Source organism: Diceros bicornis, chromosome 7 (assembly GCF_020826845.1).
Source record: "Diceros bicornis minor isolate mBicDic1 chromosome 7, mDicBic1.mat.cur, whole genome shotgun sequence".
NCBI lineage: Eukaryota > Metazoa > Chordata > Mammalia > Perissodactyla > Rhinocerotidae > Diceros > Diceros bicornis.
Genome location: NC_080746.1, coordinates 393,899 through 413,380, shown reverse-complemented (window position 1 = coordinate 413,380; position 19,482 = coordinate 393,899). Strand labels below are relative to the sequence as shown.

Genomic DNA, 19,482 nt, shown 5'->3' with positions numbered 1-19,482 from the left:
GCTTGCTCAACCAAAAACTCTCGAATCACTCTTGACTCCCATCTTCTCTCTCCCCACATCTAATGCATCAGAAAATCCTGTTGTTTCCATCTTCAAAACACACCCAGAATCTGAACCTCCTGCTCACCTTCATACCACCACCTGGTGTAGGCCACCGTCAACTGCTGCCTGTGCTGTTGTAGGCGCCTCCTCCCTGATCCCTCTGCTTCTGCCCAGGCAGAGGAAGTTTCCCCTTGGGCTTTGGGGACTGAAAGAGGGGCAGCAGAGGGGCCTTGACCAGAGGGCTGGGGCCTCTGACACTGGACAAGTCATGGGCTTGTCCACCCATGACACTGCCTGCTGTTGACTGCAGCCTTTGGCACTTGAAGGCCCATCACCCGGGACCCCCTCTGGGGCTCCTATACCACAGGTTGTGACACACTGGCACTGGAGAACAGAGGAAGTTGGCAGAGTGCCTGTGAGTCCCTTGGCGGATCCCCACCCTGGCAGGCGGGCCCTCGTGAGTGCTCATGGCCCTTCCTCGAACCCCACCTGTGCCAGGGACAGCACACCACCCACACAATCCCACCAAGTGCCCCCTGGGCTTGAGCTGTGAACTCCTCAGATTGCTCCGTGTCCCTGCTTCCAGGTGGGACAGGCTGGGGGTCCCCCAACACGCACCCCTTGGGATCCTAACCTGAACATGACATTTTACCATCTGGGGCTCAGCAAACTCCCGCTGGGGAGCATCCTCAGCCCTGGCCTGTCCACCGGGGGGGGCACCTGGGAGCTGAGTTCACCCAGACAGCACCCCCAGTTTAGCCCTGGCGTTCTCCAAGCTGTTGGCTCGATGTGCTCGTGAAAAGTGGGCCAGGATCTCGTGCAGTGTCAGAATGTGCCTGGGAATCTGCAGCAGGGAGAGGCAGGGGGACAGGGACAGAGGCAAGGATGGGAAAGGACAGAGGGACAGGGAGACAAAGGCAAGGAGAGAGACAGTGATGAAACAAGTCAGAGATATAGCAACAATGGAGAGAGGGAGAGAGAGACACCAAGTGGACGGAGAATGGTACTCGCAGCTCCCAGCACTCCCATGAGCAGGGCTGAGGACGGACACCCACAGCACTTCTGATCTCAGACTCTAACGTGGAGGCTCTTCCAGGGTCTTGTCTGGGCCAAGAGCCCAGAGCTTGAGGCTCTAAGCCGGCAAGCAGAAGGGCCTGGAGGTGGGCTCAGGACCAGGAGCTCCCCCTCACCTTCCCACACTGCCTGCTCTGTGAAGCTGGACAGGCCTGCGGTCCACTGGGTCAGGGGCTGGCTCTAACTCCATTCTCCAGGCAGCCCAGACCTGGGGCCTGTTAGTGCCTGGGGCCTCCTGGCCATGGACCCCTGGTGCCCCCAGTTGTGGCTTCCTCCCAGCTGGGGCCATCACTGCCATGGCCCCCCAGCAGGCTCCCCAGCCATGCGCCCTCAAGGACAGGGCTAGGTGCCAGCTGGAGCATGGGGTCAGTGAGGAAGGTCTCCAGAACTATCTCCTTGCAGTCAGTTTGGCCTCATAGTGCTTCAGTGGCTTGTCAAAGTCACTGTTCTGCTTGCAGTGGGCCAGGATCTGCAGGCTGTACTGGTGGCTGGAGACCAACTCCTGATAGAAATTGACCATGGGCAGCAGGATGGCCAACAGGTCTGCTCGGTGGGATGCCCCACAAGCCCTTGGTCACCCAGCCCCACCCACGGTGGTCATGGCCAGGCTCAGACCTCCCACCCAGAGACACCCTTGCCTTTGGGGATGACTCTGGCACCACTGCCCTATCCAGGGCCAGATAGGTGGCCCCAGGCATCAGGACAACAGAGTCACAGATCTTTATAGAGATGGGGCCCCGACTAGTCTGACTCCTGTGTATTGGAAGGTCGGAGAGGGCTGTTGTGGGTGCTGTGGTGTGCCTCGCCGCCTGAAGGGTCTGAAGGGCCACCCAGCTCTGGAGCTTTGGGGGGGTTGGCTGAGGCCTCTGTGGTAAGTGAATTGCAGCTCCATATCCCCCTTGGCCCTTTCCCCCCCATGAGGCCTCCCTCCCAGAGTGCCCCGCCGGTGACAGAAGTGACCCATCTGAGGTCATAAGGTGAATCAGTAGCTGGCTTGGAACCAGGTCTCCTGAGTCCCCCATTCCAGTGCTTCCCCCACATGACATGCCCTCCCGAGTCTAGTCCCCTCAGCTGCCTGTCCACTTATCCACGTGTCCCTGTCCTTCCATGCCTCCCAAGGTTCAGCAACTTGGGTCTGCTGCTGGCCTGCTCTGTCCCAACCTCTCGGAAACACAGTCCCCTGCCTTCCAGCCCCCGAAAGCCCAGCCAATCTCCCCAAACCTGCCCTTCAGTACTTGATTGGCAGGGATGGGTCCACTGAAACCTCTGCTTATAAACTCCATTGAAAAAGAGAAACATGCCTCCTTTGCGATAAACTCTAAGTGGGAGCTTACACAGGGCATTCCACTACCCAAGGGACGGCACCTTCAACCACGTAACTACAGGAAGTGCAGACCTCGTCTTTCTAGGGCCGCTTCCCATTGTGACCTTGGGGAAAAGTGGGGCTCTCTGACTTAGGGAAAGTGAACAACAAAATGTCACACTCAGTGTGGGAGAGGCGCAATGCAGGGGTCCTGCTGTGCAGCCCTCGGGGCCGTCAGGGCGGTTCACCCCGCTCGGAGAGCAGTGATGCAGGGTGGACGGAGTGGGAGCCTTGACCGTGCTTCTACCTTTTGTTTCAGTCATTCTACTTTTGGAAACCTGTCCCAAGGAGACGCTCTCTCATATGAACATTTCAGATGCAGAGATGAGTGTTTCTAGTAACAAAAATTTGCAACAACTTTAAGAGCCAATGATGGGAGATAGCTGCATGGATGATGGCATGCTCACAGGTACTGGGGCATCATACAGCCATCAAAAAGCATATTTTCAGCATGAGAAAACAATTGTGCTACAATCTTAAGTAAAAAAAAAAAAAACACATTACGATTCAAATTCAATATTCATATGTGTGACATTATGTAAATAAAATGGGGAAAAATCCCAAGATCTGTGCATAGAAAAAATCTGAACAAAACACAACAAAGTGTTTACAGTGGTTATCTTTGAGAAACAGAACTATGGTTGATACAGCTTTTAACATTTTCTGCTTCTCTAGATTGTCAGATTTTCTCAAATGGGTTCATATATATTATTTTTAAAAGGGAAATGTAGATAAGAAACTAAAAATATATCTCTTCCTCCTAGAAAAACAGCTTTTGCCAACTTGTCTTTCCTCTTCTGCTCCCTCCGAGGGATTCTGTGTTTTTAAGGGGCCGCTGTTACACTCGGGGAGGATGGAAGTGCCGCCAGCCTGGAGGAGTGGGCCCTGGAGAGGGACTTCTCAGGTGGAGGCTGGAGCAGGAGGCCTGGGGACCTCTGCCAGGGCTGCCTGCTCATCCAGGCCCCAGTGGGCCAGCTGGAGATGCAGGCCTTCAGCCCTTGGTAGAGATCTGGTGCAAACACACGATGGCCTCACTGACAGAGGAGGCACAGGGTAAGCTCTGGCCACGGAGTTCCTGCCCCTCCAAGCGGCCCTTGCCCCTAAGTCCAGAAGAGCTGAGGGGACCAGGGAGAGGGCGGGGCCTGCCACCACCGGTGGGACTCTAGCAGCAAACACCTTTCTCAAGTGACACCTTATGTGAAAACCCCATCAGCGGGATGGACTATGTAACTTGTGAGGCCCAGTGCAGAGAAATATGCAGGACCCCTTCTTTAAAAAATGACAAAATTTCAAGATGGTGACAGCAGACCACTAAACCAAACACAGACTTTTGTAAACATGGGTCACACGCCCCAGATGCTGGCAGAGGATGGCAGCTGCTCTTGTTGCCAAGCCCTCCTGGCACCCTTAGTGCACACCTGCTGAGGTGACCCTAAGGGATCTTAGAGGAACTCAGGGCTCTGGAGAATTCAGAGGAAATGCCACTGATGATGTGAAAAGAGCTAGGGCTTGAGACCCACGCAGAGCAGGCTCAACTCCGCCTTATGCTGCTTCTTAGCTGTGTGACCTCCAGCAAGATGCCTAACATCTCTGAACCTCAGGTCTTTCCCGTAAAATATGAAGGTGAAATGAGGTCACCCCTGTATGTAATGGGAAAATTTGAGGGCTTGGTGCAGAGAAGGTGCTTAGTAAATGCTAGCTCTCCACCACCCCCTTTTGGGGGAAAACTTAGAAAAGCAAAAACACCCAGATTCTCCCAAGCACCTGCCCTGTCACCACCTAAAGAGCCCTGGGGATCATGCCTCCTCACTGGCAGCTTAGCACCAGGCTGGGTAATGGGTCTCTGAGCACCCTCCAGCCACATTGCTGTGGCTCCCCTCCCAGCACCCTTTTCCCCGCCCATGCTCCCCGGCCAGCCAGCTCCAGAACACAGCCCGAGTCTCCTCTCCTAGGATGAGCTGTAAGGATGCCAGAGAGACTTTTGCTACTTCCTGCAGCCCCCTCCCCTCCCAACTGTTCCTCCTCTGCCCCTGCTCAACACCCTCAGCTCCTACCACCCTGGAGACCTGGGAACCTCCCCAATGTGTCTGGGATTTGAGCTGAATGACAGAATGGAAGCCAAAGGGACTCTGTCATACACCCCATTTGTGGACACGCAAACAGGCTCAGAGAGAAAGAGTGAAACCCCTGGGAGTCAGGGCAGCCCCAGCCTAGAAGCCTGTCCCCCTCTTCCTGCAGTGGTCTCTGTCTTTCTCTGCCACATCAGATGCCCCTCCCTGGTCCCTTTCTCCACGTGTGTTCTCTGCTCCATCTCTCTGTGATGACCCAGCACTTTGGCTGTTGGAGGCCCTTGGTGTTGTCCTCCTTGGGGAGCTGTCACAGGGGACTGTGCCCTCTCCCAGCAGTTTTTGCACTGAGGGCAAACCCCCACCCTGGGGTCTCACTGAGTACAATAAGAGCAGGGGGTGGAAGGTGCTGAGTGGGCGCAGAGACAACCCTGAGCTGTGTGGCAGACGTCCAAAGATAGTAGCTCAGGAAATCACAAACATGCCACAGAGCCAACTCGCCTCCCTTTTCAGGGCATGTGGCTTTGTCCCCTCAAGACCACTTGCTGAACTGCAGGATGAATGGGCTCTGACCATTGAGCCTATGGGGAGCACTTTGAGAGCAAAATGGGACAGTTACCCAATCTCCACTTTCGGGTTGCTAAAACTACCCCGGCCTGTGCTTGAAGAGCTGCTGAAAATATCTAATGGAGAAATATTCAGGGCTGATGCAGGCTTTTCTGTTTTTTTCAATTCTCTGAGAACCTTGGCACATGAAATAATGGCTGTTCTTGGATCTGAACTCTAAAGAGCTAAGGGACTCACACACACACGCTTGTGGAGAGCTCAGAGACTCGTGGATGCCCAGTCAGCACTCTCACTGCCCTCATGTCAGCACCCCCATCCCAGTCTGCTCTCTTGGCCAGTTCTGGGATTTGCACGCGGTATTCTTTTCTCTTTAGGATGGCAGGGTGTGTGTGTGTGTGTGTGTGTGTGTGTGTAAATGTAGTCTGTATGTTAAACTGATGGCGCTCTTCTCAGAGACATCTACAGGACACCTACTCCCCAGGGACCAGAGCAAAAACCAGATGCAGTCAGGTCAGGCTCTCTGCTCCCTGCAAAAGCAGCACTGGCAGTCTGGGAGCCTAATTTAAGGATCGGGCCGGGTGGGCAAAGCTCTGGAAAGCTGTGAGCCTGGGGACCCTGCAGAAGCCTTGGGACACGGCCCACCCCTGCTACGAGCCAGTGTCAGGTTGGCGGCAGGAGCGCCAGCCCCACTGACCTCGCAGAGGCTGCCTTTCCCTTATCCTGCAGGTGCCTTCTGGGGATGCATTTGCTTTGGATCTGGGTTGGCTTGGCTAACATCCAAGCCTGCTCGGTTGACCTTTGTCAACGATGGCCATGGAGAGTTGGGACTTTGGCTTATACCTCAACTCTCCGGCTACAGTCTAGCTCTGGCTGCCCAACCTGGCCCAATGCCTGGCATCTCAGCTGAGCCCTGCCCACTTGCCACCCCACAGTCTGGCCTTCTTGGCCCATCACAGTCGAACCCTCGTTTGCCACACCCCTTAGGTGCACTGCTCGTTGGCTCCTGCCCCACCCCACTCCCCTCTCTAGAGACAGTGTCTTTAATCCAGAATTCATTTAGTCAGTGCAGTCATTGACGGAGGAATTAGTCCATGGTTTTCTCTCTTTTGTTAGCAGTCAAGGTTTTGCTAAAGATCTCTGTACTTCTTTCTTTTTAAACAGCTGCCACACAACTCAGTTCTCTCTCCTTCATTCTTGATTCCCTCTGACCTGTTCCAAGCCTAAGAGATGCCCATCTCTGTCTCCCTTTGTGCCAATGCTGTCAGCATGTCCTGATGGAGTCTCTGTGGTGGGCACCATGCTGGGCACGGGTGAGACACAGCCAGAGGTGGATAAGTCAGATCCCTTCCCTGGAGGAGCTTCCAGCCTAAGAAGCGGGTCAGATACCCACAGAGGTAACTTATACTCCAACAAGGTGAGGCCAGACCAGAGATGCACACCTCCTGCAGTGGGAGGGTCTCACCATGGAAGCCACAAGCGCTACCCAGAGGTTTAGCAGGACAAAAAAGGAGCCCAATTGGGCTGGCCTTGTGGTGTAGTGGTCAAGTGCACACGCTCTGCTGCTGGCGGCCTGGGGTTCTCATCCCGGGCCTGCACCCATGCACCGCTCGTCAGGCTATGCTGTGGTGGCATCCTATATAAAAGTGGAGGAAAATGGGCACAGATGTTAGCCCAGGGCCAGTCTTCCTCAGCATCAAGAGGAGGATTGGCGTGGATATTTGTTGAAGGCTGATCTTTCTCACACACACAAAAAGGAGCCCAGCAGGTGTGTTATAGAATGGAAGGAATTGGAGCAGAGGGGATGGTGTGAACAAAGATGCAGAGTACGACAGGGTGTTGAGTGCAGGGCAGCAGGGGTGGGGATGGCAGGAGGAACATGGGAAACAGGACTCAAGGCACAGATTGGGCCCTGCAGAGGGGTTGACTGGGGAGGGGTCAAGGCAGCCCTCTCCATGACAAAGTTGGTTTGCAAACCTGATTCCTCAGCTACAGTTTTACCTTAAACCCTGAATTAAGATCTCTGCAGTTTCTTGCAGAGTCAGGCTTCCAGGATTCTGAGTGCTTCCAAGCCAGGAAAATACCACAACCATCTCTAAACTCGTACCCTGCCTTCTAGGGTTGCTTGAGCGGTCCCAACTTACTTCCAATCATAAATGGGAGAAAAATAGCTATTAAAACAATGAAATGGTGCCAAACTGAAGATTCTAGAGGAGGGGAGGATTCTTCTCAGAGGAGGGCGCTCCCTTTGTTTTAGATGGTCCTTGGAGCTTTCTGGTTACAAAAGATGAGGTCCAAGAGGCCTGTTAGGTGGGAGAGAAGAGACTGAGCAAAGCTGGATAGTTTTGCTTAATAAATTTTGTGCAGACTTTTGTTTATGTGTCATCTCCCATTACCTCTAGGAAGAGATGGCTATGGGTGGAGGCTCCAGGGCTGGAGAATATAGAGGGAGTAGAGACAGGGCCGATGTCCTCGAAGTGTGACCTGTGAACAGCCCGCTTAGAAGGGCCTAATACCTGGTTTAAAACTTCGCTGTTGCTGCCCTGAAATTCTTAAGAGCACTGCACTTTCATTTTGCACTGGGCCCAGCAAAGTATTTAGCTGGTCCTGAAAAAAGGTATAGAGAATCGTATATTGTTAAATGATTAACCACCAGCTCTCTCAAATAAAAACTCTGACTGGTAGCACCGGCCGATTTCCATGGTGTAAACATTCCTACCTTGGCCCATTTTAAGCTACCGAAGGGTGAATAACAAGCTTGCAAGATTCTTGAAAATTTCACAAGTGACTTGCAAGTTGGTATGAGCCAGCTCCAGCACATCACTGGACGGGGACGAGGGTCTTGGCAGATAGAGGGATTATGAACACCCCCACCACCAACAAAATGGCAGTTGGGAGCGTGTGGAGAGAGGCCAGTGTGAGGAGAGGAGGTCAGCAAGAAATCCCTGTAGCAGAAAAGGCTGAGTGACAGGAGGGCAGGTATGTCTTCTATTCACATTTAAGCTGTTTTCTGTTTCAGTACTGGAAAACCCCTTGACTGTATCTAAACCATTCAGAAAGTCTAGTCCATACTTGGCTGGTGTCAGGGGCTTGGGGACTGAAGGAGGAGCCAGTTGGGTGTCATTAGGGCTTTCCTGGATACTCTGGTTCTCCTCCTGGTACAAGGCAGGACTGTACAGCCCAGGCCCCTGAAGTCCGGGTGTGGTCATGTGACTCACTTTGTCCAGTGAAACATGAGCAGAGCTGTCAGGCATGATTTGTCATGATCCTTCCCCTGCCATGGGACTGGTGAATTTCCTGATGGTGGAGCCCCATCAGACTGAGTCCCTGTCTCTGAGTGAGAATGTTGTGGAGCAGAACACACAATGGACACACAATGTGAGAGAGAAAGCAATCTTTGTTGTTTATGCCACTGAGATTCGGAGGCTGTTTGTAATTGCAGCAGAATCTAGCTCCACCTGATGGGCACGTGGAGTGACCACACGGGGGCAAGGAGCAGTCAAGACTGAGTGAAGACAGCCACTGTGAGAAGAGATATTAGAAGTCAGGAGAGCAGAATTGGAAACCAGACATGGCTAGGAAAATGGAAGACCCTGAAAATCCTCAGGAATATGTGGGATGGGGTTTGAGGAAGTTTTCTGGCTATCAGGTGGACCATGAGAGCTTGACGCCATCCAGGTGACACAGTGGTTCCTGAACATGCACCTTTTAGATGGCCCATCTCCCCAGCAAGGAAGGAATCAGTTGTGGGGCAGGTACAGGTCAAGGATCTACAGCCAGGAGACCCAAGGTTAAGCCTGGATTCCAGCGCTGGAAGTGACCTTGGAGTGACCTTGGATAAGTCCCTTCCTCTTCTGTGGACATCAGAGTTCTCAGATTGAAGGATGTAAATTATGTTAAAAATTTAATATGTTAACACCTTAAGGGGCAGTTGGGGCGAGTCTTCTATGAATAGAGTCTATCGATCCCAACTGACTCTGTTCGCGGAAGACTCACCCTAAACTGTTCAGAGAAAATTGAGAACAAGGGAGTGCTACAGAGGGATAAGTTTGGGAGGGTCGGGGTGGAGGGGGGCCAGGTGGGGACATGTGTGTGCACCTTGATAGCTGTTTCGCGCCGTAGCAATTCGCGCCATAAAATGTAACTGTCTGAATGTTTTGAATTAACCAATCATGTAAAACCGCGCCAACCTTTTCCTGCTTTATGCTCCCAAATCCTATAAAAGAACTTGCCCCCTAAGGCTCGGGGTCGACCCCTCTGTCTCCTGCGAGGGACACGAGTCGACCCGGAGTTCCGCTCAATAAACCTCTTGTGTTTGCATCAAGTTCGGTCTTCTGTGTCTGTGGGCCCGCGTCATCCCGAGACCTGGTGAGTTGGGATTTCCCTCCCCTTCCCCTTGGGAATCCAACATTTGGGGGCTCGTCCGGGATCCACGCGGTAACCCCAGACTCCGAAGACCCCTTGGAGGTAGGCCTGAGTGACTGAGTGTGTGAGTGTGTGCGGCGCCGCAAAGTATTGTTTTATTGTTTTGGTTTCAGTATCGGGCAGCCGCCGCTTCGACCTGTGAGGACCGAGCGGCTGCAGTGGCAGACGTGCTGGGAACTGCAGGCTGCAACCCTGGGGGACGCCCCAAGGGACAAGGGGAGTCAGGAAAGCCTGACTACCCCCTTTCAGGTAGAAAAAGAAACGGCACTCTTTTTCCCAGGGAGGACACGAAAACCCCTCCCGTCTGAAACCGCCTTCGGTTGGCTTGTACAGACACCAACCGGGCAAAGTTGTTTTTGTCTTGCTGTGTTTTTGATGTTCATTGTTCTGTTTTTGTTCGTTACGTGGACCTCATTTGACGGGATGGGACAGACTATGACGACCCCCCTCTCTTTGACCTTAGACCACTGGACTGAAGTGAGAGCGAGAGCGCACGAATTGTCGGTAGAAATAAAAAAAGGGCGTTGGCAGACTTTTTGCACCTCTGAGTGGCCCTCCCTCAATGTGGGTTGGCCCCCTGAGGGGACGTTTAATCTAACTGTTATCCTCGCGGTGAGGGCTATTGTTTTCCAGGAGAGACCGGGGTCCCATCCTGACCAACGACCATATATTACAGTGTGGCAGGATCTGGTGCAGAACCCACTCCCGTGGGTTAAGCCATGGGTAAAAGCAGAAAAACTAAGCCCCCGAGTCCTGGCGCTGCAGGATGCGGAGACACCGCAAAAATCGAAATCAACTCGAACAGCGGAGTCGGAGACCCCTTCGGCCCCCCCCGGGGGTCTACCCTGAGATTGAGCCTCCTCCCGAATGGCCCCCTTTCTCGCCTCCCCCTTACCCCTCCCCCGCTCCAGGATCGCAATCAGGACGGAGGGCGACTGGCTCGGGTCCCTCCGCTGGAACCCGAAGCCGCCGCGGAGCCACTCCGGACGGGCCTGATACCACGGTGGCGCTCCCGCTAAGAGAGTATGGAGCTCCTGCGGGGCCCAACCAGCTGTCACCCCTCCAGTACTGGCCTTTCTCTTCCTCAGACCTGTATAACTGGAAAAATAACCATCCCCCATTTTCAGAAAACCCCGCCGGATTAACCGCCCTGATAGAGTCCCTAATGTTTTCCCATCAGCCCACTTGGGATGACTGTCAACAGCTCTTACAGGCACTCTTCACCACGGAGGAGAGAGAAAGAATCACACAGGAAGCAAGAAAGAATATCCGAGGCACCAACGGGCAGCCGGCAACGATAGCTGAGGCGGAAGAAGGGTTTCCGCACAACCGACCCAACTGGGACTATAACACGGCTGAAGGTAGGGGGTCGCTGTCCGCTTACCGCCGGGCTCTAGTGGCGGGTCTCCGGGGAGCCGCAAGGCGGCCCACCAATTTGGCTAAGGTAAGAGAGATTCAGCAAGGACCCACTGAACCCCCCTCCGTTTTTCTAGAACGATTGATGGAGGCTTACCGCAGGTACACGCCCTTTGATCCGTCCTCGGAAGGGCAGAAGGCCTCTGTCATTATGGCCTTTATTGGACAGTCAGCCCCAGATATAAAGAGGAGATTACAAAGGCTAGAGGGGCTGCAAGACTACGACCTGCGGGACGTAATAAAGGAGGCTGAAAAGGTGTATCATAAAAGGGAGAGTGAAGAGGAAAAGCGAGAGAGAGAGAGAAGGGAGGCTGAGGAGAGGGAAGACAGGAGAGACAGGAGACGAGAAAAAAAACTAACTAAAATACTGGCCGTAGTGATAAAAGCGACAGGGCCAGATCACAGACAGTCAGGGAACCTGGGCAACGCCCCACGACCAGGCTCACGCAGACGGCAACCCTTGGACAAGGACCAATGTGCCTATTGTAAGGAGAGAGGACACTGGGCAAGGGAATGCCCCAAGAAAAGGGCCACACCCAAGGTGTTGTCTTTAGGAGAGGACGAAGAATAGCGGGGACGGGGCTCGGGCCCCCTCCCCGAGCCTAGGGTAACCCTAACTGTTGAGGGGACCCCTATGAGTTTTCTGATTGATACTGGGGCTGAATATTCAGTACTGAAGCAACCTTTGGGGAAATTAAAAACTAAAAAGACTCTGGTTGTTGGAGCCACTGGGCAGAAACAATACTCACGGACTACTTCCCGGACAGTGGACTTGGGGAAAGGAAGGGTGTCCCATTCCTTCCTAGTGATTCCTGAATGCCCGACCCCGTTGCTAGGTCGAGACCTTTTAACCAAACTGAAAGCTCAAATAGATTTTGCTCAACCTTGGCCTACAGTATCCTGGTCCGCACCTACCACCATGATATTGGCCCTGGAGCTAGAGGAAGAATATCGGCTCCATCAGCAGCCTAAGCCTAGAGCTCGGCTCAATACCGATAAGTGGCTGATCGAATTTCCAACGGCATGGGCTGAAACCGGGGGACTAGGGACGGCTACGAGAATTCCCCCAGTCGTGATAGATCTTAAGGCCGGAGCCCTCCCGATAAGGGTGCGTCAATACCCAATAAGCAAAGAGGCCAGAGAAGGAATCCGCCCCCCTATCCAGAGGCTGCACCAACGAGGAATCCTGGTTCCTTGCCAGTCTCCTTGGAACACCCCCCTCCTGCCTGTAAAAAAGCCTGGAACTAATGATTATAGGCCGGTCCAGGATTTGAGAGAAGTAAATAAGAGAGTGCAGGATTTACACCCTACCGTGCCAAACCCATATAACCTACTCAGCTCCCTCCCCCCATCACGAAAATGGTACACTGTCTTGGACCTGAAAGATGCATTCTTCTGTCTACGGCTTCACCCAAAAAGCCAATTACTTTTTGCTTTCGAGTGGCGCGACCCTGATATGGGGATCGTTGGACAACTGACTTGGACGAGACTACCTCAAGGTTTTAAAAACTCCCCTACCCTGTTTGATGAAGCCCTCCACAGGGACTTGACTGATTATAGGGTTAAAAACCCTCAAGTGACTCTTTTACAGTATGTAGATGATCTACTGTTGGCGGCGGAAACCCCGGGAGACTGTGAAGAAGGGACCAAGCGCCTCCTGGCCGAGTTGGGTGAGTTGGGATACCGGGCGTCGAAAAAAAAGGCACAGTTGTGCCAGGAAAAAGTAGTCTACTTAGGCTACACATTCAAGGACGGCCAAAGGTGGTTAACCGACGCACGGAAAAAGACTGTGACCCAGATTCCGGCCCCAACCTCCGCTCGCCGGGTAAGGGAATTCCTGGGGACAGCCGGCTTCTGCCGATTGTGGATCCCTGGGTTTGCTACCCTGGCTGCTCCACTGTACCCATTGACTAAGGAAAGTGGGAACTTTGTCTAGACTCTAGAGCACCAGAAGGCTTTTGAGACTCTAAAACGGGCATTATTAGAGGCACCCGCGTTGGCCCTACCAGATTTGACCAAGCCCTTCACCTTGTATGTAGATGAAAGAAAGGGAATCGCCCGGGGAGTCCTAACTCAAGCCCTTGGGCCCTGGAAGCGCCCAGTCGCATATCTATCAAAAAAACTGGATCCGGTAGCCAGTGGATGGCCCTCCTGCTTAAGGGCAATCGCCGCCACTGCCCAGCTGGTAAAAGATGCAGATAAGTTAACTCTGGGCCAACAGATAACCGTAGTAGCCCCCCATGCCTTAGAAAGCATTATCAGACAGCCTCCAGATCGATGGATGACTAACGCCCGGATGACTCACTACCAAAGTCTGCTCCTAACTGAGAGAATTACCTTCGCCCCACCGGCCATCTTAAACCCGGCCACACTACTGCCCGAAGCAGATGATGAAATACCTGTTCACCAATGCGGCGACATCTTGGCATCAGAAACGGGGACCCGACCCGATCTGCCGGATGAGCCATGGGCTGGGGCCCCTAATTGGTACACCGACGGCAGCAGCTTTATGGCAGAAGGTAAGAGGATGGCTGGGGCGGCTGTGGTAGACGGGAAAAAGACTCTGTGGGCAAGCCGCTTGCCGGAAGGGACTTCTGCACAAAAGGCTGAGCTTATCGCCCTGACACAGGCGTTAAGGTTAGCTGAAAATAAGACTGTGAATATATACACGGACAGCAGGTATGCCTTTGCTACTGCCCATGTTCATGGGGCTATTTATAAACAAAGAGGGCTGCTTACCTCGGCCGGAAAAGATATCAAAAATAAAAAAGAGATTCTGGGCCTCCTAGAGGCTATACATTTGCCTAAAAAGGTGGCAATCATCCATTGCCCAGGTCATCAGAAAGGCACCGACCCCATAGCTCAAGGGAACCGCTTAGCAGATTTGGAAGCCAAGCGGGCGGCACTAGGACCTATGGTCCTGACTCTCCAGGGAGCTAAGGTCAACAAAACTGTCTCCGGTGGGGAACTAACTAAAGAAGAGAAAGTCCTTTCCGTTGCAGAAGGGCGAGAATATCTATCACATCTACACCGGCTAACCCACTTGAGCCCTCAGAAACTAATTAAAATTATTGAGGCCTCCCCGTACCAGGTACCAGATTTGAGAAAGGCGGCTGAGGAAATTTATAAGGATTGTAGAGCTTGCGCTCTCACAAATGCTGCAGTTACCAAATACCGCACTGGACATAGACTCCAGGGAGATAGGCCCGGAACCTTTTGGGAGATAGACTTTACTGAAATCAAACCGGCCCGGTATGGAAATAAATATCTTCTAGTATTTGTAGATACCTTCTCGGGATGGGTAGAGGCTTTCCTCACCCGAAAAGAGACTGCCTCTGTAGTAGCCAAGAAGATATTGGAAGAAATCCTCCCGAGATTCGGGATCCCAAAGGTAATTGGATCTGACAACGGTCCTGCATTCGTTGCCCAGGTAAGTCAGGGACTGGCCAGTCAACTGGGGGTCAATTGGAAATTACATTGTGCTTATAGACCCCAGAGTTCAGGCCAGGTAGAGAGGATGAATAGAACAATTAAAGAGACCCTAACTAAATTGTCTATGGAGACCGGCGGTAGTGACTGGACAGCTCTCCTGCCCTTTGCCCTGTTCCGCGTCCGGAACACCCCACAGGGACCCTTAAAACTTACACCCTTTGAAATCCTCTATGGGACCCCTCCCCCTTTGGCACAAATAGGGATACATGACCCTGACATTATACCCTCTATACCCTTGTTAGCCCGCTTGAAAGCACTCGAAGCTGTCAGGCGCGACATCTGGAGCCAACTAAAGGAAGCCTACCAGCCTGGTGACCTGCTCATACCGCACCAGTTCCAGGTTGGGGACTCTGTCCTTGTGAGACGACATCGGACGGGGTCGCTAGAACCACGCTGGAAAGGGCCCTACGTGGTGCTCCTCACTACGCCTACAGCAGTTAAAGTGGACGGTATAACTTCTTGGGTTCACGCCACACACGTGAAGAAGGCACCCCAGAATGCAGCAGATCTTTGGAAGGTGGAAAAGACTAATAACCCTCTTAAGCTGCGTTTGCGTCATGGGAACGGCAAGCAGGTCGTCCAATCCTAATCCCCACGCTCCTCAACTGCTCACGTGGCAAGTCGTCTCCCAGGTAGGAGATATAACCTGGTCAATCCAAAAAACTGCTTCCCCTTGGACATGGTGGCCAGACTTACACCCTGACCTTTGTAAACTGGCTATAGGAACCCCCGACTGGGATTTCATGGGTCGACGAGGGGGGGGCAAAACAAGCCGGAGGATGCCACTCCCCCCCTCGCAAGGGTAAACTAAAGGCATACCCCTTTTACGTGTGCCCCGGTCACCACAGACCTCGTTCAATTGACTCCTGGTGCGGGGGCAAAGAAGACTTCTACTGTAAAAACTGGGGATGTGAAACCAGTGGGACTACTTATTGGGAACCCTCCTCTTCTTGGGATTTAATCAGGGTTAGAGCAAATTATAGCCACCAGATGAGTCGGGGCTCAGAATGCAATACCTGGTGCCACCCCTTAACCATTCAGTTCACAGGGAAGGGAAAAACAATTAAAACCTGGATCGGGAATGGTCATTCATGGGGAATAAGATTGTACAAAGAACGGTACGATGATGGCCTGACCTTCTCTATTAGATTAAAAATAGAACCCCCCGCCAGCAGACCAATAGGGCCAAACGGGATCCTAGCCGATCAGAGGTCCCCTCTGCCCCAAAAATCCCCCGCCAGCAGACCGATAGGGTTAAATAGCCCCAAACCCCCCCAGGTAAAATCCATAACCCTAAATGGGGCCGTAGATATGGTCACCAGATCTGCTCTGCGACCACCATCTACGCCACCTCCCGCAGTACCTACTGAGCAAAGATGGCACAGACTGTTTAACTTAGTATGGGGAGCTTACTACGCCTTGAATGATTCCAACCCTGAAATGACTGAATCATGCTGGCTATGCCTAGCGGTCAGCCCCCCTTATTATGAAGGAATTGCCACCATGGGGGTCTATAATAACACCCCAGACCACACGACTTGTCTTTGGGGCAAAGAAGGGCGGCTAACCCTAACGGATGTGTCGGGGACCGGTTCAGGACTATGCTTAGGAAAAATTCCCCCAGGCTACCAGGCTCTATGTAATAAGATTGAAGTCAGCCTTCCGACTACTCCTGGTCATTTTTTGGTACCAGGACCCAATAGGTGGTGGGCCTGCACCACAGGCCTAACCCCCTGCATCTCAACTAGTGTATTCAATTCGTCACAAGATTTTTGCGTGCTTGTGCAGTTGGTGCCTAGAATTTATTATCATACTGCCAATAGTTTCGAGGATGAATTTGACCAGAGATCCAGATTATGGAAAAGAGAACCAGTATCCCTCACCCTGGCTGTACTCCTGGGACTGGGAGTTGCCGCGGGCGTAGGAACCGGCACTGCAGCCTTAGTTGCAGGGGAGAGAGGATTAACTGCCCTGAGCAATGCTATAGATGAAGACCTCAGGACTTTAGAGCAGTCTATCTCTAAGCTAGAAGAGTCCCTCACCTCCCTGTCTGAAGTAGTGCTCCAGAATAGAAGGGGATTAGATCTGTTGTTTTTAAGGGAGGGAGGGCTTTGTGCAGCTCTTAAAGAAGACTGCTGTTTCTATGCAGATCACACAGGGGTAGTCCGAGACTCAATGCAGAAATTAAAGAAAAGATTAGACATGAGGCAGCAAAGCAGGGAGGCCCAACAAAGCTGGTTTGAATCCTGGTTGGCTAAGTCCCCCTGGGTGACGTCCTTACTATCCTCCCTAGCAGGGCCTTTGTTAATTCTTTTTCTACTTTTGGTTTTTGGACCGTGTGTTTTCAATAGAATCACTACTTTCATAAGAAAAAGAGTCAATGCAGTGCATGCTATGATGCTCCAACGCCATTACCAAGCTCTCCCACGCCATGAGCCACTAATAGTAGACACCGAAAACTAAGTTCTAAGATTAGAACTAGGGACAAAAGAAGAAGTGGGGAATGAAGGATGTAAATTATGTTAAAAATTTAATATGTTAACACCTTAAGGGGCAGTTGGGGCGAGTCTTCTATGAATAGAGTCTATCGATCCCAACTGACTCTGTTCGCGGAAGACTCACCCTAAACTGTTCAGAGAAAATTGAGAACAAGGGAGTGCTACAGAGGGATAAGTTTGGGAGGGTCGGGGTGGAGGGGGGCCAGGTGGGGACATGTGTGTGCACCTTGATAGCTGTTTCGCGCCGTAGCAATTCGCGCCATAAAATGTAACTGTCTGAATGTTTTGAATTAACCAATCATGTAAAACCGCGCCAACCTTTTCCCGCTTTATGCTCCCAAATCCTATAAAAGAACTTGCCCCCTAAGGCTCGGGGTCGACCCCTCTGTCTCCTGCGAGGGACACGAGTCGACCCGGAGCTCCGCTCAATAAACCTCTTGTGTTTGCATCAAGTTCGGTCTTCTGTGTCTGTGGGCCCGCGTCATCCCGAGACCTGGTGAGTTGGGATTTCCCTCCCCTTCCCCTTGGGAATCCAACAAGATCCCTCCCAGCTCTGACGTTCTAAGACACTCTGTCTTTGTCATGGGCGTCACTCATCACTTACTTGTCTCCTTGGCACCTCCTTCCTACCTGATGGCCTACTTCCTGGGAAATGTGCTCTGTTTCACCTTCCTGGAGCCCCTCCAGAGCACACAGCTGCCCTCTGCCCTGCAGGATGTGTATGTGTGTGTGTGTGTGTGTGTGTGTGTGTGTGTGTGTGTTAGAGAGAGAGAGAGAGAAAGAGAGAGACTATAGCCAGAAAGCTTTACCAAGCTGATCTTTTAAAGTCTTGTTTAAAGAAATCGTTTGCCCTGGAGAGTAATGTACTCAGTTGGAAACGTTGTTCCAAATTCCCACCAAAAAGGCCTCTGCTGCCACACTGACACACACACACACACACACACACACACACACATACACTTTCACTCAAAACTGACCAGTTTGGTGCTCTCCAGCACCAGAGAGGGCCCTGCCCTTTGCACCCACCCCTTCTCTGGCCTATCAACCCCCGAAACCTTTCAAGGTCATATGCGACATGAACCCGCACCCTCTTTGGCCATAAAGTGACTCATTTTCTACCTGGGTTCACACCGAAAGCTCTATTATGGTGCCAGTCACACTTTACCACAATCAGACCTTAAGTGTAGAAACTTCCATCTCTTACTGCCTACCACAGAGCCTGATGTCCATTCATTCATCAAGCCCCTACAGAGTACCTACTATGTGCGAGGCAGAAGGGACACAGTGATAAAGGACAGTCCTGCCTTCAAGGAGGTCCCACCAGGCTGGATGGGGGACAGACACCCAAGGACCTGGCTCTGACGTGGCATGCTGAGGGTTGGAAAGCCGAGGGAGCAGGGGACGTGGAGCACATTCTGTGATGAGAGTCCCCAGGAGGAGGCATTCGAGCTTGGTAGGATTCCACCAGGCAAGAAAGCGTGGGGGTGGCAGGAGCACTCCAAACAGAAGCCCCAGCATGTGCCAAGGCCAAGAGGTGCACAGCTCATGACCAGGGACACTGGCTGGAGCCCAAAGTGATGGGGAAACAGGAGCCTGGGGCAGAGGATGAGGCTGTGGTCAGCTGATCTTAGGCAGTTAGTGAACGAGTGATTGAGTGAATGAATGACACCCTTGATCATGAAGCCACTAATCTGGTGCTGGTCCCTAGACCTACTCCCTGGTCCCTAACAAGGACTCAACTTGGCTTCAGGGATATGTGTAGGGCTAGGATAGATCTCAGAATGAACCAGATGGTTTAGACATGGGACAAGCCCTCATCCCAGGAGCCATGTGAGAAGAGGCTACGAGTGGCAAGACTGGCAAGTAGACACTCAGACCTGGGTTCTAGTCCTGGCTCTGCAACCTCCCAGCTGTGTGAGCTTGGGCAGGTGACTTGAGTTCTCTGAACCTGCTTCATCTTTTTTTTTTTTTTTTTTTTTTTTGTGAGGAGATCAGCCCTGAGCTAACATCAGCCAATCCTCCTCTTTTTTTGCTGAGGAAGACGGCCCTGGGCTAACATCTGTGCCTATCTTCCTCCACTTTATATGGGACGCCGCCACAGCATGGCTTACCAAGCAGTGCGTCGGTGCGCGCCCGGGATCCGAACCAGCGAACCCCGGGCCGCCGCAGCGGAGCGCGCGCACTTAACCACTTGCGCCCCCGGGCCGGCCCCACCTGCTTCATCTTTTGATCCTATGAAGATGGCTATGGGGACTGACTAAGGAAGCTTGTCTGACAGTGCCTGGTGCAGGGTAGAGGAGGTGTGTGGAATCTTAAACTTTTGTTCAAGCTCAAGTTCCAAGCTGATGTGACCATTAGTTCAGAGCTTGGCAGCGGTACCATAAGGTGGAATTGGAAACTTTGGATCTTTGAACATTCCAGGCAGAGCTGGCTTCAAGGGCGTGTGATGGGGTCCTATGCTCGGAAGACCCCATGCTTGGGGCTTCAAGTTCTGCAGTTGCCACCCTGAAGTTCTTAATCATTTCTCTGTGAATTTGTTTTC

General features: G+C 52.4%; 1 protein-coding gene across 1 annotated transcript in view; it reads left to right on the top strand.

Moving 5' to 3' along the window:
* Window positions 1–19,482, top strand: part of LOC131408217 (ral guanine nucleotide dissociation stimulator-like) — a 270,220-nt gene that overhangs the window by 82,185 nt on the left and 168,553 nt on the right. The gene's annotated exons all lie outside the window — the stretch shown is intronic.